This window comes from Amblyomma americanum, chromosome 1 (assembly GCF_052857255.1).
Source record: "Amblyomma americanum isolate KBUSLIRL-KWMA chromosome 1, ASM5285725v1, whole genome shotgun sequence".
Taxonomy (NCBI): Eukaryota; Metazoa; Arthropoda; class Arachnida; order Ixodida; family Ixodidae; genus Amblyomma; species Amblyomma americanum.
In genome coordinates, this window is record NC_135497.1 from 519,138,167 (window position 1) to 519,159,720 (window position 21,554).

Consider the following 21,554-nt stretch of genomic DNA (forward strand, 5'->3'; position numbering starts at 1 on the left):
TGCTGCTGAAGTGCCAAAATACAGGAACAGTTGCAAGCAGCGAGTGGCAACAGTCAGCAGTCGTGTTAAACAGTTCTGGTGATAGGTCTGCCAACATACTTTTCTCAAAAGATCTAAACTTCATTTAAAGAGGGATTATGTCGCCTATGAGAGAGCAAAATGAATTTCTTTGCGACTTTTTACTTTCAGCTCTGCGTGCTTTTGTTTTCGTTTGCTTAAACAGTCGAAGACGCGCGGAAGGCGCCTTCTGGCGCAGAGATGTCGTCTGCTACGGCGCGGGCACGCCACGACTGCTTGGTGATGTGCGCATGAGCGCATATGTTGCAAGCAGCCGCCACAAGGATCGCTAGCTACTACCTCAAATTTAAAGGAGAAAAAAAGAAAGGTATGGGAAGCAGTTTTTCGTGCACACGGCAGGCATCTTCCTAGAGGGGGCGATGATCGAGCAGACGGCATACACATGGTGATGATGATATTCTGCAACACTGTATGCAATAACACGGCAAGACAACAGGAGTAAAGTTTTAGGCAAAAAGCTAGACTACATAAACTACAATACGATTCCGTGAGCTGCTGTTTGTGCGTGAGGGTCGTGCGTCAGCAAAGCATCTGAAAATTTCATCCAACAGAATCCAACCGCAATCGCCTCAATCCAGCATGGCGACTTCTACCGCAGGGGTTCAAAACTTCAAACTTCAATGCGGTCGTGGCTTTCAGTTGTTTCGGCGATGCCTGGATGATGTTAATGGTTTCTGTGGATGCTGTTTCTGCACATTACGCTGCCGCATTCCGCGATGCAACACTTTCTTTACAGGTGACCGTAGATAAGCGGGTTTTATTGTTTTGCATTCAGTGCAGTGTCTGTGTAGTGCAGCGCCTGCCTTCAGAGCATTTTCACAGGGTGCATACAGCAGTAAACGCATACAGATATCTGTTCCCTAATGGAACAGTATATGAGGCAGTATTATGCCAAAGATCGATCAATCTTAAGTCTCTCCTGAGCTGTAAGCGTCGATGCTTCCTCTCCTTCTGAGCACTGCGAGCTGTCGGGGATGCAACTGCACACTTATTTAGGATTTCTAGCTTTTTGCTATATCCCTCACTTGTGCGGCCCGCATTCAAGTCGTTTGCCATTGTCGATGGTTTTTTTGTTACTGATTCCCACTTTGTTATTTATTCTTGGTTGCGTGCCATCAGCTGTGCTGCCGGCATTTCTCCGAGCTCGGAACTCTTTCCAGGCACGGGATCCTACCCACAGACCTCCCTTCACCGCACTCACCAGTGTATTTTGGTATTTTTTGTTTCTCTTGCCCTTACTTGCATTTACAGTCGACAAATTTGTGCAGTTTTTAATTTTCTGCAGATTTGTTAAAATGCGCTACCAATTTTTGTATGATGCTAAGCTGTGATGTGAGATATCAGGCTTCTTGCTAGTGAAGGCATGCTTTTTTCCATTCTCTCTTCTGATTTTTCCAAGGCAGACTGGTCGCAATGTTCAATTTCATACCTACATATTGGTGCAAGGCACCATGATTAGAATTAATGAAAGCCTGTTCCTCCTATATTCAAATCGGTGTGCGGTATTTCAGCCAGCTCATCTTTCAATGTGGTTATGACAGTCATCCTGACTCTCCTCAAAGAATGTATGTGGGTGCGTCACATAAAATCTGTTCATTTTTTTTTGTCATGGGCTAGCTGATCGCTTTTTTATTTATTTATATTATGTCTAATTTTAGTTTATAGAGCAGAAGACAATTTCCTCTCTTGCCATTCATGACATTGCTACAGCCACTGACAGTTGTTGCTCTGAATGTATTTATTTGCAGTTGCCAGCTGCCAATATCTATTGGCCCATGCATGCTTCCTGCCTTCGGCTGTGTCATCTATCCTGAGCTGTTCATGGTAGTTATCCTTTTTCAGTGATGCATGTCTTACCTGCCTATTTAGAAAAATATTTTCAACATAGGCTTGCAGCTGGGTTTAGGAATGCATGCAAACTCTACATGCATTCCACAGCAGTACCTCAGCTTATAATTACAGGAACTGTAGACTTGTACAAAATATAGTCACTCATGTAGCTCTTGATGCAGCTGCTGTTAACATAAAGGAGTTGAGCCTGCCTCAGGTGCTTTGACATTGCACACCTGTTGCCTTTTATGCGCATGTGTCCTCGAAAAGGCTCTATATGTTCATTTATCCCTTTAAAACATCGTGGTCTACAACTATGGTTTACCAGTATTTCAGGTACAGAGACCAAAATGTCAGTCAGTGATGTAACATTGCATGATGACACCAATCCTTGTATGGTATAGCATCCTTGCAATGCACTGGCTAAGCTGCTGTCAGCAGATTTATTGCTGGTTTATTTTCACGGCATATGGTTATACGGCACAGTTTGTACCTCTACCTTTTTAAAACTGGATCCTTCAAAAATTTAAAATTAGTTGAAGGAAAATTGAAGGAAATGTCACAGTAACTGCCTCACATTTTGGTGGACACTTGAACCTTGATGTAAGAGAGGGATATAGGAGGGAATTATAGAAGAGGTGCCATAGCGGAGGGCTGACACCCTTGTTAGATGCCCCCTCTTTAGTTAAACATACCTCGCAATTAACACATTTGGTGTAAAACAAACATGAGACTTGCACGCTCACGAGGATCCTCATGTCAGTAAAACAAAAAGTGCCAATGTTGCCGTACTTCAGAGCTTTGCTCTTAAAAGTGCAGCTGACTGCTGCTCAAAGTTGAGAGCAAAAATATGTCTCCTTTTCCTCATGTGATGCAATGAAGTGAAGTAGCAGTCACTGACCATAGTCGAAAAAAGAAACGTTTCGAAACCCGTACGGGTTTCTTGTTCACAGTGAGCAGGACAAGAGCGGTGTCTTGTCCTGCTCACCGCTCTTGTCCTGCTCACTGTGAACAAGAAACCCGTACGGGTTTCGAAACGTCTTTCTTGTTTCGACTATGGTCAGTGACTGCTACATCACTTCATTGCATCACCATGCCTGACCAGACGGATTTCCGTCGAACTCTTGACTACTTTTCCTCATGTGCAGTCCACAGTGCTGGTGCCATTTGCAATGATTGACATTGAGTCGCATGATGCGCAGCCCGTTCCTGGAGTTGGTGAATTTGTCTGTCTTGTGAATCTGCCGTTAAAATTAGTGCAGAACAATGGTTCTCCAGTGGATCTCACGTAACTATATCCTGTGCCACCTGCTACCACCCTTTTTCCTCAAATTTCCTAATCTCATTTGGCCACCTGATTTCCACCCATTCATGCATTCACCTACTCTTGGAATCCTCCCAGTGTTGTAGTGTGGTATTGCTTATATCTTCTCTGCATTACACATGCATTGCACATCCTCTTTTTTCGATTAATCAAGCTACCTCTGTTCCTGTTTCTTGCATAAGCAGCTGGGCTCTTGCTGTTTAGAGGGGAGGGGTACAAAATTTTAAACACTAACAATTTTGAATTTTTTTACTGGTCGTAAACAGGAACATTCTAGCAATCACAGGTACTGAGTGCAACATAATATTGGCCTACCTAGGAGTCACTTCATCCTTTCACCTGCATTAAGTGAAAACAAGGGGCGCAGCCTCAAATATTGCAACTTTGTTGATATCGCCTCTCAACAGTCACTGCTTGCTAGTGATGCTGACGGGGTCCTGTGGGCTAGCTAGCAGAACTTGTTGGCATAGCACCGGTCGGTCACGCACATAAACCTCTGTGATCACTCTAGAATGACTACAGCAGCACTAACGATGGCCAGGTATTCAGTGGTGTGAAAGGCTTTGTGACAAGCGACGCCGACGAAACTCTGACAGTCGCCAAGCCAGGCCTTGGCAGAAAGCTGGAAAGCGAAAACTTGTCACCGACGAGACAAAAAACTGAGTATCCTCTCTCGTCTTTGTGAGTATGTCAAGCGGAAAGAGTAACAAAATGCACTGCATGTGTTCATGTGTGAAGACTGACGAGAGATAAACACCACACCACAGTGCCAGCCTCCATCTGTGACGAGAAAGCCGAGTGAGTACGTTTATGTGATGATTGTAGAAAGCGAATTCTTAAGTCCTAGCGTGTGAAGTTTGTCATAAGTGTAGTTTTGGCAGCTATGACCTGAAATCAATGGTTGCTTACTGTTTAGAACACATAGAGTGAATGAGATGTGACAAAAATGATAGATGAGGTGACCCTCTTTGTCTAGCCATGGATTGGTTTGGGAAACACAGACTTGTGGAGAACGGCTTAGTTACATCTGATTTCGTGATGTTATTGGTGTAGTAGGTGATGAGGAATTGTAGTTCATGATAGAGGATATAAATACTCAGTGTGCAAATGAAGAAAGCTAAAATACTAAACAATCTGGAAAGAGAACATTTTACGATAGGTAGTGAGGTAGTGGAAGTGGTAACAGAGTACATCTAGGCCAGGTCATCCGCACGTCTAAGCCAGGTCGTGCGCAAATGCAGAGCATTTGAGAGAAATGGTTGCGAGTAGATTGGGGTTTAAGGCCTTTGGCATGCACGCAGAAGTTAAGAACAGTGCCTTGCAGTATGCTCAAAAAGAATTTTAAACTGCATTGCTGCTACAAATCTCTCGGGCAAAAAGTGTTACACTAGGAAGTTTAAAATTCTTTCAGTGGTTGAATTTTAAATTCAACCACTGAAATAAAAACACATGGTTAATGCTAAGATATGGAGGAGAGAGCTGCGTGAGTTGCTTTGTGTTTTAGGTCCCAGAGCCTGTCATAGGCCGCATGTACTTGTAATGAATTATCTGCACAAATATATGGCATTCCTAGACTAGACAAACTCTAAAACCTCATCAATGCTCACTCTCTTTGTAGTGAACTTTGTAAAGCCTGTTAGTCACCACTTTGTTGCATGTCACCCCTTCACTACAACGTCCCTCATAGCCTGAGTCGCTTTGGGATGTTAAACCCAAATAAACCAAACTAAGCATGTCACCCCAAATGGGAGCCGCGGTTATGGTACTCAGCTGCTCATCAAAAAGATGCAGGTTCAATTCCAGCTGCAGTGGTCTTATTTTAATGGAGACGAAATGCTAGAGGTGCAGGAACTCTGTGATGTTAGCACACTTAAAGATTTATCCATTTCTCTAATATCTAACTTAGCCTGTGCCGCTTTGTGGTTTTAAACCTCATAAAACCAAGTAAAATTAGTGGCTACATCATTTCATAAAATTTCTTTAAATTTATTATTATTTTCTAAGCATTAACAATTTTCTGCTCCTCTATTCCTTCATCTTTGCCTCTCTTATTCCCTCCTCGCTGAGTAGCAGGTCAGTGGTTTTGAATGCCAGAGAAATATTGTTTTTCATTTCATTCGAAAAACTCTCTCGCTTTATTGCTTTGTTAGTTGTATTATGCAGAAATATGTGAAGCTTAGATCCAAGAGCTATGGCCTGGATAGTAAGTTCTATATTCAAGGATAGTCAGTTTTATATTCAACCATACTTACATTACTTATTACAGTATCTATGCTGACTTCTTTTGTAATGGGCTACCTGGCATAGAAGTGTTGTGACCTGCAGCAGTAAACATCATTTCAAGGCAAATTTCTCAGTTACATGCATAAATAGATTAGGCAAGCTCATGCGCTTGTGAAGCTCCTAAACTTGCATTTGTTTTCAAAACCTTTGCTGTGATGCACTGACTCACTGGAATACACTGCAAATCTTCACTGAAATTTGATATGCCTAATATAGTGAGACATTCATGTACTCAAGTTTGGCTTAGTACACTGTACTCAAATGAGTTTGTTAGCTGGCAAAGATAAAGCAAGGGTGGCAGTGTTTTGTAATGTCCACAGGGCATTCTTGCAAACTCCAGTATGTGTGTCATTCCTTTCTTTTCATGCACCATACACAGTCTTCCCTTCACACTCATGTTTGAAACAAAATGCTGCTTACTTCACCATTGTAAAATTGAAGGCCATTGTGCTGCTCCACAAAATGATATCTGGCTGCAGCTGTAGTTGTGGTATGGAAAATGGGCTAGGCTATATTTACACATATTCGTCATGATACAAGCCACTTGCACGCCACACAAAAATGTTGATAGTACAATATCCAGCACTTTTGCTGTGGAGAGTGCGGTGCTAAAATGAGAATAATGATGGAGAAAGCAGACAATATATTTTGGCAGAGGCATCAAGATTGCTAAATTTTTTGGAAAGGAATTTTTGGGACGCTCCTCAGAAGGTTAAGGAACTTTTATACTTCACTACCATCTGACCAATTATGGAGTATGCCAGAGCAGTGTGGGACCCTCTAGTCAGAAACTATTGTGATATGCTGGGACGCATTCAGAATCGTGCGGCGTGGTTTGTCACTAACAGATATACTTTTAATTATCGAAGTAACAGTATCAAGCAGGACCTGAACTGGGACTCTCTGGAGGAGTGCCGTTTACGAATAAGGTTAGAATTCCTTTACCACATTTATTTCAAGGAAACTACTATTAGCCCCGGAGCTTATTTGCTGCCATCTCATTTTGTATCCAGAAGGCACAACCACGACTGCAAAATACACGAGATAAAATGCGGTACTAAGGTGTTCAAACTGTTTTTCTTTCCGCATGAATGTTGTAAGCTGCCTCAATGTATTCTTCAATGCCAATCCGAAGCAAAGTTCCGAGCACTGTTGTCGGAATTGTGATGTGCACACGTGCTCAGCTGCTGTTTTTCTGCTTTTCCTCTTGCCCTTCCCTGAAGAATTGACTGATGTGAATGCGCTGTTAACATTTTTTATCATCTGCCATAGATTCTTTCCCATCCTGTACAAAAGGTTGGCACATGCTGTAGGATTGATTGTGTATGTATGTAATCCCCCCTGAAGCTATGCCTTCGTGGCACTGCAGGAATGTAAATAAATAAATAAACAGCTGATGATCTGCTAGGGCTGCAGGATTCCAAGATTGAGAAAAGCAGTGGGAGGCTCTGAGTCTGGTAAAATAGTAAAATTTGGCTTGTAGCAGACAGGGATCATGCAGCTTATGAAGGGCAGGAAAATTGGAGACTTATGGAAGAGGCTGTAGACTCAAGTGCACCTTCTGGGCTGGTGATGGAATGTGTAGGGCCCTTCGTTTCTGGGTAAAACCTGGTTTCTCCCTATGTTGCACCCTAAAAAGATTCTTAAAGACCAGGTTCAACCCAATTTCTGTGCAAATGTGCCTGTAAGAAGAAAGTGTGGTTTGATGGTGCACAAAGCTTAAGAACTGCTGAAGTGTGGTGGATGTCACATATTTCTTCTGACATAGATTTTTTAACAATTCTGGTTATTTTATTTCCCTTTTAATGTTTATTGTTTGTCGAGTTGCTTATAATTTTAGGATAAATTGAAAACTACATGTACTGACCGGTATTTCATTGCAATAATTATACCCATAATTCTAAAGCTGTGTTCGAAGGTAGGTGTGCATTTAGTATGCATGCTTTGAATTTCAGTGATTGTTTCTGCACTGCAAAATGGAGGACAGGTCTCTGCTGTGCGAGTATTTTGCAATGGAGTGAAAGTAACTGTAGCAGCGTTTGTTACTGTGTCGCCCAGCCAAACGTTTTCCCACTGAACCACCGAGCTTCTGAATACCTGTGGCTCAAAGCTTAAAGCTCTGATTGCCCTTTCCGAGGTTTTCTGCATTAACCAGTGCAAGGCCAAAGGCTCAGAGCTAACAAGCATTTGAAACCATAGAACTATACACAGTAGTGCTGGGACCATGCAGCAAGTCAGCGTTAACGAGGTCGTGATAAACGTGAATTACTGTAGAAAGCTAGTGTGAAAAAATAGTTGTGCTTAAGGAAAACGCTGTTTTTTTCTTAGTCGTTCATTGAAACAAAGCAATGCATACAAAGTTTGATATTTTGCTGATCTCTCAGTTTTTTCCAGCTAAAGACCAAGGGTTGCATGGAAGTCGTGCAAGCCACCAAGTGATGCGTGCGATTTGAGCCAGTGATCTGGAGCAGGCTGGGAAATTTGTGAATGGCCAGTGGTATTCACTCAGTAAAGCAAGCTTTTTCTGTAAGTACAGTTTTTGGCATGGCATTGCTTAGGGATGCATGCATTAAACTGGCTACTCTGCACCTACCCATGCTTCAAGAACAGTGACATACATGAAAAAAATTGATAGGTGAAAAAAAAAATTTTCCGCTTCTGGTATGTTTTTTGAGGAAAGTATTTGCCATTTAAAGGGCTCAGTGTGCTGTGAAAAACCTTAATTATTTGCTTGTTGTGGCCTTTAGACTAATTTCTCCTTCCACGTCTTTGTTGGCCTGACCTTGTAGCTTGCCTGCATGAGATTGCATGAGATTGGCTGCTACCTACAGTTTGCTTTTTGTGCCTTTTTTATTGGTGGTCACATTCTTTGCGTGGCAGTGTCATGCAGTTTGATAAGTAATCTGATCTGATTTCTGCGTTGGCCTGAAGTTCAAGCTTTGAGATGTGGGGGCAGGTTTACAGTGCCCCCTTGTTCGCTCTAACTGCAGTTTCGCCATGAGGGTTAGTCCTTTTTTTATTGTTATGCAGTGTCATTTGATTCGTGCATATATTAATGAAGTGAGCACAATTTTTTATAATAAATGAACACTCATTTTAACTGCAGCCATTATAAGTGCGCTTGACTCTAAAACGGCGGTATTCTGGCATTCAGTATTACACCTTAAAACCAGCCGGAAGACACAACACGGATGAGAGAAGCACAAGACGAGGCTGGTCTAACAACTTAAGTTTTATTGAAGGCAAGCGGCAAAAGAAGACCTGCAAAGAGATGCACACGTGCAAACCCCAAAGCAGTGAGAGGGCGAAAAACAATCGAAAGGCACTGGCACACTAGTAAACCATCTAAAAAAACAAATTCCTGAGGGTTCACCGACGGCTTAACCACGCACATGTTCTTAGCCTTACCGATGGCGGCTAATGGCGGCTGGGTTCCCACTTGTCCATCTCACCAACCTGTCAGAGCGTGTTTTCACTCGCTCGAGGGAAAGGAACACATACTCGGATGATGCTGACCTTACCTCAACAGTATTTCGCACAGTCTCAAGAAAGTTGCGGCAAAGTTTAATGTTGCTGTTGTCGTAACAGCTAAGTGCAAGATAAGAGGCCTTTGCGCCGCTATTAAAAAAGGCTTGATAAAACTATGGGTAATCGTTTACAATGTACAGTGTCACATATAAAAAGGTTCACCACTTGCAAAAGTGATGGAGTTTATTGCGTTCCACTGCCTTATGGCTGCAACTACTATGGGCAGACAGGCAGATGTCTGAATTTCCACCTGACTGAGCACTTTCAATCTACAGGGGGAAGGCAAATTCTAATCTGGCACTGCACACTCAATCTTTTGAATGCAAATCTGTGGATGGCCTGTCTCTTTGCACACCTAATTTCTGCAACACATCAGTCGTTTACGGAAGGGAGAAATCTGTCGGCAGATAGTTGAGGCTTACTGCATCGGTAACACTAAGGACACGTGTGGCTAAGCCGTCGGTAAACTTTCGCTGTAAGGAATTTGCTTTTTTAGATTCATTAGTATGCCAGTGACTTTTGATTGTATTTCCTCCTTTCACTGCTTTGGGGAGTTGTGCACACGCATGTCTTTGTGGATCTTCTTTTGCGGCTTTCCTTCAATAAAATTTCAGTTGTTAGTCCAGCCCCTTCTTGAGTTCATGCCTTATCCTGTGTTGTGTTATCTGTTTGTTTTTAAGTTGAGTCAGTATCAATATATCTCTATTGGCTACTACCTGATGTTGCCACTTGTATTTTGCAATTCTATGTTATAGGCTTTTCAAGAGCGCATCGAATAAAGCCTTTTCTTTTCTTGAAAAGCTGCAAGTTGTGACTGCTTATTTCGCATTTCTTGAAATGTCCTTCGTTCAGATCTGGCTGTGTACATGTGCTTCAGGTGCTCGGTTTTAAACATTATGCCTCTCTGAGAAGCAGCGCCGGCATTTGATGACTGTAATTTGCGTATTCGAGGCCGAAACGCATACGCTGGCATCCCTTGCGTGCAGATCAAGATGATGTCGTTCGGCGACCTCTTCGGCCCACTCTGTGACTCGGAGTTGAACCTCCGGGTCCCAGCTAAGCAGCGCGGCCTCCCACTGCGATTGAGTAGAGAGCTGCAGACTGTTCGACGGCTTCTCTTGATTACATGAGTATAGGATGATGTGTGGTGTGTCTGCCTTAAGGTGTCTGCAGAGAGAACAGATGGGGTTAAACTGCTCTGGGAACCATATAGAGTACATGTACGGATTAAAGAAAGTGTCTGTTTGGAGCTGCCGCCAGCTGAGTTATGTTTTACTTAGAGATGTACGTGGTTCTTGGAGGATTTGTCATTCTTTCTTGAAGTGGTTAGTAATTTTGTTGTAGGTTGTCACTCGCTCCTTGGCCGACCTGAGCTCAGGGTAGCGCACCTCCCGGTTAACCACGAATCCTTGGTCAAATCGGTGCGCCGCCTCGTTTCCAGGATGGCCCGAATGGGCGGGGACCCAGATCAATGTGATCTGGCAGGTATATGAGATTTTTTGTAATATATTGATGGCTGCAGAGTGGGCCCTTCCTTTGGCAAAATTTCGAATTGCAGTTTTAGAGTTGCTGATGATGTATTTGGCAGTGGTGGAGGTAATGGCTAAAGCTATGGCAGCTTCCTCTGCCTCCTCCAGAAATTTTGTTTCATCGATTGTCGCCGATGCGAGGGGAGAACCTCGATGATCAAAAACTGCTAGGGAAAGGCGTCTCTGTCCGCATGTTCTGCCACGTCCACATGCACCGTGTCTTTCTGAACTGAAAATCTTTCGTGAAGTTTTACTTCCCTAGCAGTAGTCTGGTTGCATGTTTTTGGGCAGAGGATGGACTAGTAAGTGTTTATGCATGTGTCTTGGAATTGGCAAGGTTGTGTACGGGTTCCTTCATATTGTATTCCTGCCGTCTTTAGGATGAAACGTCCCGTTTCAGCTCCTGATAGTCTTTCGTATTGTGCGGTGAGGTGTGCTTCCATCATTTCTGTCAAGGTGTTATAATTCCTAACTGGAGTAGTTTTTAATTTGGGGTATGACGGGGGGGAGGTTGAGTGCAATTTTGTAGGATTGTCTAATTAGAGCATCCAGGTCGTATGGTGTAGAGTAGATGACTCTGCTAAGAACGAAGGCTTGGATTAGTTTCCTGGTCTCGGCTTCTTTAACTCCTCCTTGCCTATTTACGATGCGTCTGATGAGAAGGGAGATTTGGTTGACGGTGTTTCTCAGTTTCTTAATTAGTGTGTCGTGTTATTCTTAGTGTTTCCACTTCTGGGATGGCTGCCCCTTCTGCGTAGATTTTGATCTGAGGTGCTTTATTCTTTCTTTGACGCTTTGGGTATAGGATGAGGACTTCGGATTTTTGGGGGAACACGGAAGTCCTGCAGCTTGTGCCTCCTCTACTACTACATCTGCCGCTTGTTGTAGCGTGTCTTGTATCGTGCCGATACTCCCCTTAGTGGTCCAAAGGACGATATCGTCCGCGTACAAAGAGTGTTCTAGGTCTGGGATTTTGGTGACTTCGTGTGCCATTTTGTTGAGGGTTATATTGAATAAGGGGGACAGGACAGATCCTTGTGGTATTCCTCTGTCTCCTAAACTGAGGGGTCGGATTTGACTGTGCCAATTTGAATTTTAGCCGTTCTATCAGAGAGAAAGTCTTTGATGTAGTTAAACGTTCTTTCGCCTGCATTCAAGGAGCTTTCCGAAGCACTTGCGACTTTATCTTTCCTGCTGATTTCGTCAGGTCACGAAGGGATTAGACAACATTCAGGCACACTGTCCAGATGGCGTCCAAGTATTGCCAGTTTGTTTTTGCTGGCGCTGCGGTTTTTAGTGACTGCAAGTTATTTTTGCGTGTGTGTGCATAAAGTTTACATGCTTAGGTAACGTTGCGTGCATTTGAAATTTCAATAGAATTTTTGCTTTTTTTGCATTTGTAATCATAAAGTAGATAAAAAGTATTTCTAATGCCTTTAGTAACAAACAACGGCAAACTGAAGAATAGCCTCTAGGTGGCAACTCAAAATAGTTTTGAGCAGGTAGCAGTGCTACTACTAATCTTTGCGCTACATATAAAAGAAAAAGTGGGGAAACGTATAGGGAAGTGCCAGCAAGCAAGGAAGTGAAGCGCATTAAGACGGTTCTCGGTCGACATTGGAGCTGCGTTCGACAGGCTCCGAGGAATGCGAGCAGGCAAGTCGGCTGGCTGTCATGAGCAGTCAGTTTGGGCAAAGCTGTCCGCTGCCACTCCACTGTGTGAATTAATTGAATTGATCGGTGATCAATTCTGATTGGCTGGAGGTGTCATTACTTCCTTTTCTTCTCCTCCTCAGACTGCATAAGCCGCCACTGCCACGGGCCATTCGAACTTTCGCCACGATGAGTGGTGAGGCTGCACATGTCGATGCTGTCGCCGGTCGGAGCTACATGTTCCGACGCGGAGCCAGCGGCGTGACGGTGATCTACCACCCGTTCGACAACGCCGAGCACGGTCTCGAGCCAGAGTTTTGGCTCCTGGGCCTGGTTGACATGAAAAGATGAGGCTGCAAGGTTCCCCAGGGTGTGCTCAACAAGCTGCTCAATTCGCTGAGGGGAGACGGCGAAGCACAGAAGGCCGTGTTGTACCACCCTGAGGGATCACAGATCGGTGCGTTCAAGCTTTGGAGCAGCTTGTTTTAATTTGTACACCGAACACTGGTGCAGATACTTTGTTGTTGTCTTTGCCTGATTGTACAAGTATCGGAACGATACGCTCAGCAGATTTTTCTACTGCAGTGACGCTTTGTAACCGTACGGCAGTGAAACGAGTGTACTACTGGATTCAGGACATAAGTATTCGTCGTGGTGTTATGTACTTGTACTGGTGCAAAGTACTCAGTTGTTCACTTGCATGCATTAGTGTGCTATAGCAGGTGCTAACATCATTCTGCTCTTTTTTTCACTATAGTCCAGCCTACCAAAAATGCAAAATTCATCAACTTGGAATTGTTGATCACTGTCTTGATCTAGCTATTTAATGTTCAGAACAGTGCAGACAGTCAACAAGGTTGCCATTTATGTAATGATGGAATTAAAGATTTTTCATTGTACCAGCATTGAAATGAATGTATTATGTGATGCAGGATATACTTATTGATCGTTTTGTTTCATGCTTCTGTTGTTTTATAGAATTGCAGTTCTTGAATTATTCACTGGTGAGAGAATACATCTGGCATTCAGTCAACTCTGTTCAGTCTTTCGTGCCTAAAATTCACTAGTGGCGTGACACATAAAGTGAGTGATTTTCAAGTTCAGTGTCCTTTAAACAAAATAAAAGTGGTAGGGGTTTAACGTAGTTAAACAAAGTACATGTGTGAAAGCAGGGGACACTTAAGTGCCGCTCTGAGGGGTTTAGTAGGATAATGCCCATATGGGCAGAGGTGGTAATTCTCTACTTAACATTCATAGATGGCGGCGTACCACTACCAGCGCAGTGGCACAGCGGTTAAGGGATGTGCCACTGCATTGACAGGTGTCTGTTTCTATCATAGCCACCGGTAGGGATCGTGCGACCCATGTTGCTCTTCCCGAGCAACCTTTTGCGACCAATCATTTTTTTAACTGCCACGGTGGTCAGTTTCCTCACAATCCAATGGGCAGATTGTGATGTTGCCACAAGTTTATGTGACCTAGGTGGCGTGATGCCCTCTGTTGCGAGAAATTCGTGTGGGAGAGTCGAATCGTGCGACGGTGAATATTCAGGAAACAGTGACGACTCATAGACGCATTATTTAACAAACAGACAAGGAAAACTATATTCACTTTACAGATACAAAAAGGGTGGTCAGACGGAACACCCGGCACAAATGTCTTTCTTCTTTGCCGTTTAAGAAGCCACTATCTTGCCGAGAGTCCGAGGGGCCCGGCCGCTTTCAGCTGCACCCGGCCTTTCGCTGCCCAACTCGCCTCCCGAGCGCCGTTGTCGAAACCCGATCCCGGACCAGACACCAGCGATCCAAAAACTGGAAGTGTCCCCGCACTGCTCCGGTCCCCAATGGCACCCCGTCGTGCACATGTGCTTAGGAAACACAAACACACACAAAAACTCAAAGTAGGGCACACGGGCGACGAGAAACACAGGCAGTAGTAAACGATGCCGTTTGTGGAAGACGCACTCTCCCTTCCCCAAAAAAAGACAGAATACACAAGAACCTCCCGGCCCCAACAGTGGCAGCACTACACACACAACTCGAGGGGATAGAGAAGCTGTACCGGACTTTGCAATGTGGATCCGTTGGGCTGCTCCACAACACACGCTCGGACTTGGTTACCTCTTCCGTGGATCACTTCAACGATCCTCCCCGTCTTCCACATGTGTCGCGGCGCCTTATCCTCACGGGGGAGAACTAAGTCTCCTACAGAGGTCTGTCGAGCCTGTTGTTTTCCGCAAGTGTGCGCCGACTTTAGTGTCAAAAGATATTCATTCCGTCATCGCCTCCAAAACTGCTCCAGCAATCGTTTGCGGTGCATCCACCTTCGTGTCACAGCTTGTATTGACGAACTGATATGACACGGAGAAGGTAGCGACATCAGTCTCGTTCCTGTAATAAAATGTGCCGGAGTAAGAATTTCGGGGTCTTCTGGTGACAAAGAAATGTAGGTTACGGGGCGGGGTTAACAATGCTTTCCACCTCCTGCAGTACTGTAGTAAGCTGTTCGAAGGTGAGTCTTGCCTGGTGTAGGATTTTACGGAGGCAAACCTTCACAGTCCTCACCATCCTTTCCCAGAATCCACCCCACCATGCTGCTCTTTTCATGATGAATTTCCATTTGATGCGTGTCTTGGCACAGTGGTCGTGGAAATTTCCGTAAAACAGAGTCTCTCATTGCTGCAAATTCTTTAGAGGCGCTCTGAAAGGCTTTGGCATTTTCAGTGTATATCACTGATGGCAGTCCTCGTCAATCGGTAAATCGTCTGAAAGCCAATAGGAACATTTCGGATGATAGGTTTGAGACAAGCTCCAGATGAACTGCTCTCGTAACTGCGCAAGTGAAGAGAGCAATGTAAATGTAAGATTTGGAGACCGTGTCCTTGTCCTTAGTGAAGAGCAGCCCGGCGAAGTCTATGCCAACCACTTGAAACGGTTCAGAACGGCAAACGCTTTCATTTGGTAAGGGCTCTGTGAGAGCTTCTCCAGGCTTTGCGCGACCTTTGAGGCACATGTTGCATTTGTTTACAACGCTTTTTACTTGTTGAAGTCCTCGTGGGATCCAAAACCTCTCTCCCACTTCTGTGAGAGCGTCTCTAGAGCTGCCGTGTAATGTTCGTAAATGAGCGTCTCGAATAACGAGCTCCGTGAACGAATGGCTGGGAGGGAGGAGCAGTGGATGCTTCACCTGTTCTTTCTCGTCGGAGAAGTGCAGCCGCCCTCCTACTCGTAGCAGTCCCTCAGGGTCAAAAATGGGCTGTAACTTCTGTTAGCTTTATTGTGATTTCAATGAGAGCCCTTGGCCAAGACGGGATATGTCATCCGTGTATGCTTCTTCCTGAACAACTTTCAGCCAGTATGCTTCGGCCCTTTCTACCTCTTCCGTTGCTGGACAAGAAAAAACTATGCCAGACGGATTCCTGCAAGCACTTATGAATCTGAACACCCAGGCAGTTATCCGTAAAATTCGGAAAAAACTACTGTGGTGAGCCAGGTCCAAGATCAGCATAAATGCCCTTACTTGCAACACCTTTACTTCTTTCCTTTCTTCCGAACTTTCCTCAGGCGTTGGGACGTAACTCATTCAGAGCTGGCCAGGACTCCTCTGTCTCTGAAAGCCATGACGGTCCAAACCACCACAGTCGGTCTTCTTGAAGACTAGAGTCACTCCACGTGCCACACGATCAGTGGGGTTCTGTGAACTGGGACAATGCCTCCATTGTTCTTTCTCTGTGCAGGTTTGAACCTCGATCACTGTTTCGCACAAACTGGTTCCACTGCAAAGGGTTTCCTTTCAACCAATGAAGGGTTATGCTGGAGTCGGTCCAGTAAATCATTTTCGTTCGACCAGCATACATCATTAAGCAGCCTTCCAGAAACTTGGCTATTCTAGCACCTATCAGTGCACCCATCAGTTCAATTCGGGGAAGAATCGTACCTTTTAGGGGTGAAACTCTCGCTTTCGTGTAGATGAGTTTCGTGTCAACACTGCCGTTGGAGTCCTGTAGTCGCAGGTAGGCGCATGCCCCGTACGCTCACTGACTGGCGTCGCAGAAGATGTGCAACTGTACACTCTGCGGTTGAACTACTGGAGCAACACATCGGGGTACGGTCAGTGAACGAAGGTCCATTAGCTCCGACTTCCAGTCTTCCCACTTCCTGAAAATATCATTGGGCAATTTGTCATCCCATCCAATGTGTCATTGCCACAATTCCTGAAAGAGTGCCTTGGCTTGTATGGTAAATGGTACAAGCAATCCAAGAGGATCAAATATTCTGGCGATGGTTTGTAGAACAAGTCTTTTGCAGTTGTTCTCTCTGTCCAAAATGCTTGAGAGAGACTTGGTGGCCATGGTGATCGTATCTTCTGCAGGATTCCAAATAAGCCCAAGAATTTTTACTGTTCCAACCGAGTCATTCAGTCCCTCCTGCGACGCAAATAGGTCTTGCAAGTGCCTTGAGTTCGACGACCACTTTCGCAAGCTCCAAGAATATCGTTGGCCTGCGCAAAAATCTCCGCATCCTTTTCGGTGTCTGCTCCAAGCAACAGGTCGTCGACGTAGAACGACTCCGCCAGAAGCGCAGCTATTCTCTGCTTTGGCTCTTCAACCCTCTTAAGGTGATATTGCAGGGTGGCATTTAGCAGGAAAGGTCTATCCTTGGTGCCAAACGGCACACGCTTCATTCGCCACTATTCTACTTCAGGATCAGGTTCTTCCTTTAAAGGCAAGCCGTTAAACCAGAGAAAGCGCAAGGAGTCTCGGTCCTCTTTTCGGACACTGATTTGCAAGAATGCCTTCTCAATGTCAGCTGTCAATGCGATCTGAGGAAGTCGAAAACGAATCAGCAGTTTGAGCAGATCAGCTAAGAGACAAGGCCCTTCTCCAAATGTTCGTTCAGGGAGGAAGACCCTTGTTCATGTGAGGAGGCGTGAAAGACAATGCATAGCTTTGTCGTTCTTGAGTCACTGGACAAAAAAGCGTGTGGCATGTAATAAGCCTGATCGGTGGCTTGCTCTTCAGGTGTTACATGTTTGGCGTCGCCCATATCTGTGTAGCTCCGCATTGTACTTTCATACTCCGCGCCAAATTCTGGAGTGCGCTGAATTCTTTTCCGTAGGCTCTTCAGTCACTGTAGTGCCTGTGAGTGGTTGTCACAAAGTTGTCCACTGTTTTCTTTCCAAGTAAGGGCGACTTCGTAGCGGCCGTTCTTCATTCTGATGTTTCTTTCAAACACCCACAGTCGCTTCCGCTTCCTCATTCGGCCCTCCGGTATGATTCATAATGCCAATGCTTTCCAATTCCCAGAAGCCTTTCACAAGTCTTTCAGTGCTTTCAAGGACTGTGCTTACCCTGAGGACACAGGAGTTGGCTGAATTGTCAACGGAGGTATGCACGGATATCGGACCCTGAAACATCCAACCGAAGACCGACCCCAGGACAACCAAGTCAGCGTTTTGCTGGGAGCATTGAATTTCGCCCGTCACGAATTTCCACAGGGGTTCAGCGCCAATAAGAAGCCCAATTCCGGGTACCACTGGCATTTCCAGCAGTAGAAGCTTGTCCGCGATGGGCCATCCTGTCTCTTCTATTGCTCTGACAAAGTCGTTTTCGACAGGCACCTGGACTATGTCGTTGCAGATGAAAGGAACCTCAATGGCCTCTATAATGTATTCCTTGTCACTGTACTGGCGGCAAAGATGCACTTCTACTAGACGACGTCTTTCTGGTGCTGATGTGGCTGTCCCAAACGTACTCAGCTGGAGAGAGGTTTTTTTACTTTCTCTGAGGCCTAAAAATTTAGAGATGTCCTCACAGATAAAGCTGCGGTTACTTCCCCCATCTACGATGCCTCGAATGTAACTGCGCCTACCTTCTCCAATAGCCCAAAGCCGGCAGGTTTGCAGAAGAATTTCATTGTTGACGGAATTTCAGCTGCTTGCATGCAAGCTGTTAATCTCCAATCTTGGATTCACCTCTAGTATCTTCGGCTTCCAGTTTGGGTTGCACACTGATCACACATGTCTGCCGCTACACTTCCCGCATTTCAGTCGGCGGTGGCAGTCTTTCAAGTGATGTCCTCTCAAGGTATATCGGAAGCAGCGGTTGTCCCCTTTAAGTCTTTGCAATTTTTCTTCCCTGTTTATTTTACTGTCACAGTCTGCAGCGTTGTGAGTAAGTGAGCCGCAGAAAAAGCACTGTTCCCTTACATGGGAAGTTGCGTGCAGTACCGCAGATGTCGGCAGGAGAGACAACGATTTCTTTTCGCTTTCCTGTCTGACTTGCTTGTAGTCTCTATTGCTGCCAATACTGCTCTTTTCCCAGCTTTCAACTTCGACTGTAAAAAAGTTAGAAGTTTTTCCAGCTCACCGTCTGAAGGGATCGTGACAGATGTAGCCTCACCGTTCTGAGTGTCGCTAGCTGAACGCGGCCACTCCGGAGTGTTGGCCAGCCGTTTATAATAGCCAACGACGATGTCAGCAGGTAGGGCTTTCAAAAGAATGTCTATCATCATGGCAGAATAAGTGGTCGAACTCACCTTCAACCCATTCAGTCCGGGCACATGGCATTGAACGTGATCCACGAGGTTCGCGGGCCTCGCACGTCGTCCGATGATGTTACGGACAGTAGCGATCTCAGATGGGCAAGGTGCTCCTGGATAATCTGTCGGGTGTCGCCAAAGCACTTGGATAGAATGTTTATGGCATCGTCGTAGCACTCCCCTGTCGCCTGTAATGCGGCTATCGATGGCACTGCCGCTCCACTCAGAAGGCTTCTTAAGTAATGAAACTTTTCTCCCTTTGTGAGGTTTCCGTTCTCATCAACTGCTTCTTTAAACTGCTCCCAAAAGCCGCGCCACTGTCGAAGCTCACCGTTGAAGGTCTGCAGCTGGAGGGTGGGCAGCTTGACTGCACTGCGGTGAACAGCTTCGCCGCCGCCATGTTGGCTTCCTCATTGTGGCTCTGCCGGCTGTGTAGCCAATAGGCGAGGAGCTCTCAGCAGTTCAGCTTCTTTCGCCTTCAGCTGTCCAAGCATGCTGCGTCCTCGTACCGCATGACCGTCTCAAACTCAGAAGCGAAGTCTTCATCAGCAATGGAATCTTTCAATTCGGCGTTCAGCTTAGGCAACTCGTCGTTGTTGGCTCCAAGTCTTTCGATTAGGGAGCACAATGTTCCGATGTATGTCGTTCCCAAAGCTGCCTTGGCCTCGTTGATCAGCTTGTTATTGGTAGTTTGCTGTCGACGCGCTGTTCTCTTTTCTTTCGATCTCTGCATGATTGCGCAGAACACGAACCATGGCGTCACTCACTTTCTCCGTTACCGTCGCAGCCTGGTTCCAGCTTTCAGAAGATCTCCAAGTCCTGGAGATTGCAGTTCCCGGGTTTCGGCACCATGTTGCGAGAAATTCGTGTGGGAGAGTCGAATCGTGCGACGGTGAATATTCAGGAAACAGTGACAACTCGTAGACGCATTCTTTAACAAACAGACAAGGAAAACTATTGACTTTACGGATACACAAAGAGTGGTCAGACGGAACACCCGGCACAAACGTCTCCCTTCTTTGCCGTCTAAGAAGCCACTGTCTTGCCGAGAGTCCGAGGGGCACCGGCCGGTTTCAGCTGCACCCGGCCTTTCGCTGCCCAACTCACCTCCTGGGCACCGTCGTCGAAACCTGATCCCGGGCCAGACACCGGCGATCCAAAAACTGGGAGTGTCCCAGCACTGCTCCGGTCCCCAATGGCACCCCGTCGTGCACACGTGCGTAGGAAACACACACACACACATAAAAACTCAAAGTAGGGCACACGGGCGACGAGAAACACAGGCAGTAGTAAATGATGCCGTTCGTGAAAGACGCACTCCCCCTTCCCCAAAAAAAAGACAATACACAACACCCTCCTCCCATTGCCTACAGTTGGCGCGATGCTTCTCTGAACTTACCTGAGCTTCATCCGATTGGCTGCAGCTTGCGCGATGCTGCTCCGAACTGACCCGAGCTCGGGATAGTATGAGCACAAGACAAGATTCTTGCTAGCGGTTGGTACATGTGGAATAGTGCTTTCGCACTGAAAGCGTGAGGGAGGGACAATGGCTGTCAGTGACTGAAATATGACAGTGAGGTGATATTAATGTCGATAAAGATCCAAGTGTACTTTAGTTTTACAAACTGAACACAGACACTCAAGTAGTTGCACTCTGTTTTACAATACACACTGATTATTTATTAAATAATTAAAGAATTTAGTAGCTGAAGACATGCACGACGCTCTCTTCTGGTACAGCAGATTGACTAAACATTTACAGTTGTGTGGCCAGCTTTATTCTGGTGTTCGGTTATAAAGCTCATTACACTTTTGGGTACAGGCCGGTAGACTATGTTTCATTCCTTTTCGTGTGTCTCAGCATAGTATTGTGTTGGATTATGAATAATGTTCCCTTTCAGTACAAATTTAGCCTCATAAAAAAAATGTTTTTGCTTGCACTTTTTCTTCTTTCAAGTCATGCTTTAGACATTAGAATACATAGATCACCACCTGGTACTCACCTGTGACTGCTAAATTTATAACTGAATTTCTTCTTGGCACTGTTTAAGTTTCAGTTTCATCAACCAAATGATGGGTGTGACAAGTAGGACACATGAGACACGAAAAGAACGGCAATTTAACGGCTGATATGTTGCTTGTTGTCATTCCAGCTCTTGAAGCAAGCTGGCTTAAGTGTTTTAGTGAATTGAAACTATGTATCACCATTTATATTACAGGGTTTTTTTTCGTGCCTCATGCTACCTAAGTGTGAACCACATGTCTCAGCCATCATTCGGTTGATTAAAGTGAAATAGCATGAAAGAAGAAATTCAGATACCAATTTAGTGCTCATAGGTGAATACCACATGGTGGCATAAGTATTCTAATGTTTAATGCCTCATTTGAAAGAATAAAACGTGGAACTAATGCTAGGTGTCTCTAGTTCTCCAAGTCATAACGGGAACAAAGCCCAGCACTGATACTGTGCGGACAGTTTAACCTCATTGAAGACATTTTGGGTGCCTTGTACAGTGTTTTTAAATGTAGTAACTGTGATAACTTCCCAGAAAATGTCCCTTTCTTCAAGAAGCTAGTCATAACAACCTGACTAATATACATATTTTTTTTTCCATTCAGACATTGGCATGGATTCCAGTGTTGTGCCCCTTGGAGATTCTGGTTATTCTCTGGTTCAAACTATTGATTACTTCTATCCATCTGTTGAAGACCCCTACATAGCTGTAATTGTTCAACATTGTAAAAAAATGCTTACCTGCGTTTAGTAACCTGATGGCGGATTGTATTCTC

General features: G+C 45.1%; 1 pseudogene across 1 annotated transcript in view; it reads left to right on the forward strand.

Annotated features, from left to right (window-relative positions):
• Positions 1 to 537: 537 nt before the first annotated feature.
• The window catches only part of LOC144116229 (inactive selenide, water dikinase-like protein), a 40,819-nt pseudogene continuing 19,802 nt past the window's right edge, over positions 538 to 21,554 (forward strand). Inside the window, exons 1-6 of the transcript XR_013311796.1 lie at positions 538 to 814; positions 1,198 to 1,291; positions 1,827 to 1,902; positions 7,900 to 8,041; positions 12,369 to 12,682; positions 21,384 to 21,487. The product of XR_013311796.1 is annotated as an inactive selenide, water dikinase-like protein (transcript). The remainder of the gene's footprint in view (positions 815 to 1,197; positions 1,292 to 1,826; positions 1,903 to 7,899; positions 8,042 to 12,368; positions 12,683 to 21,383; positions 21,488 to 21,554) is intronic.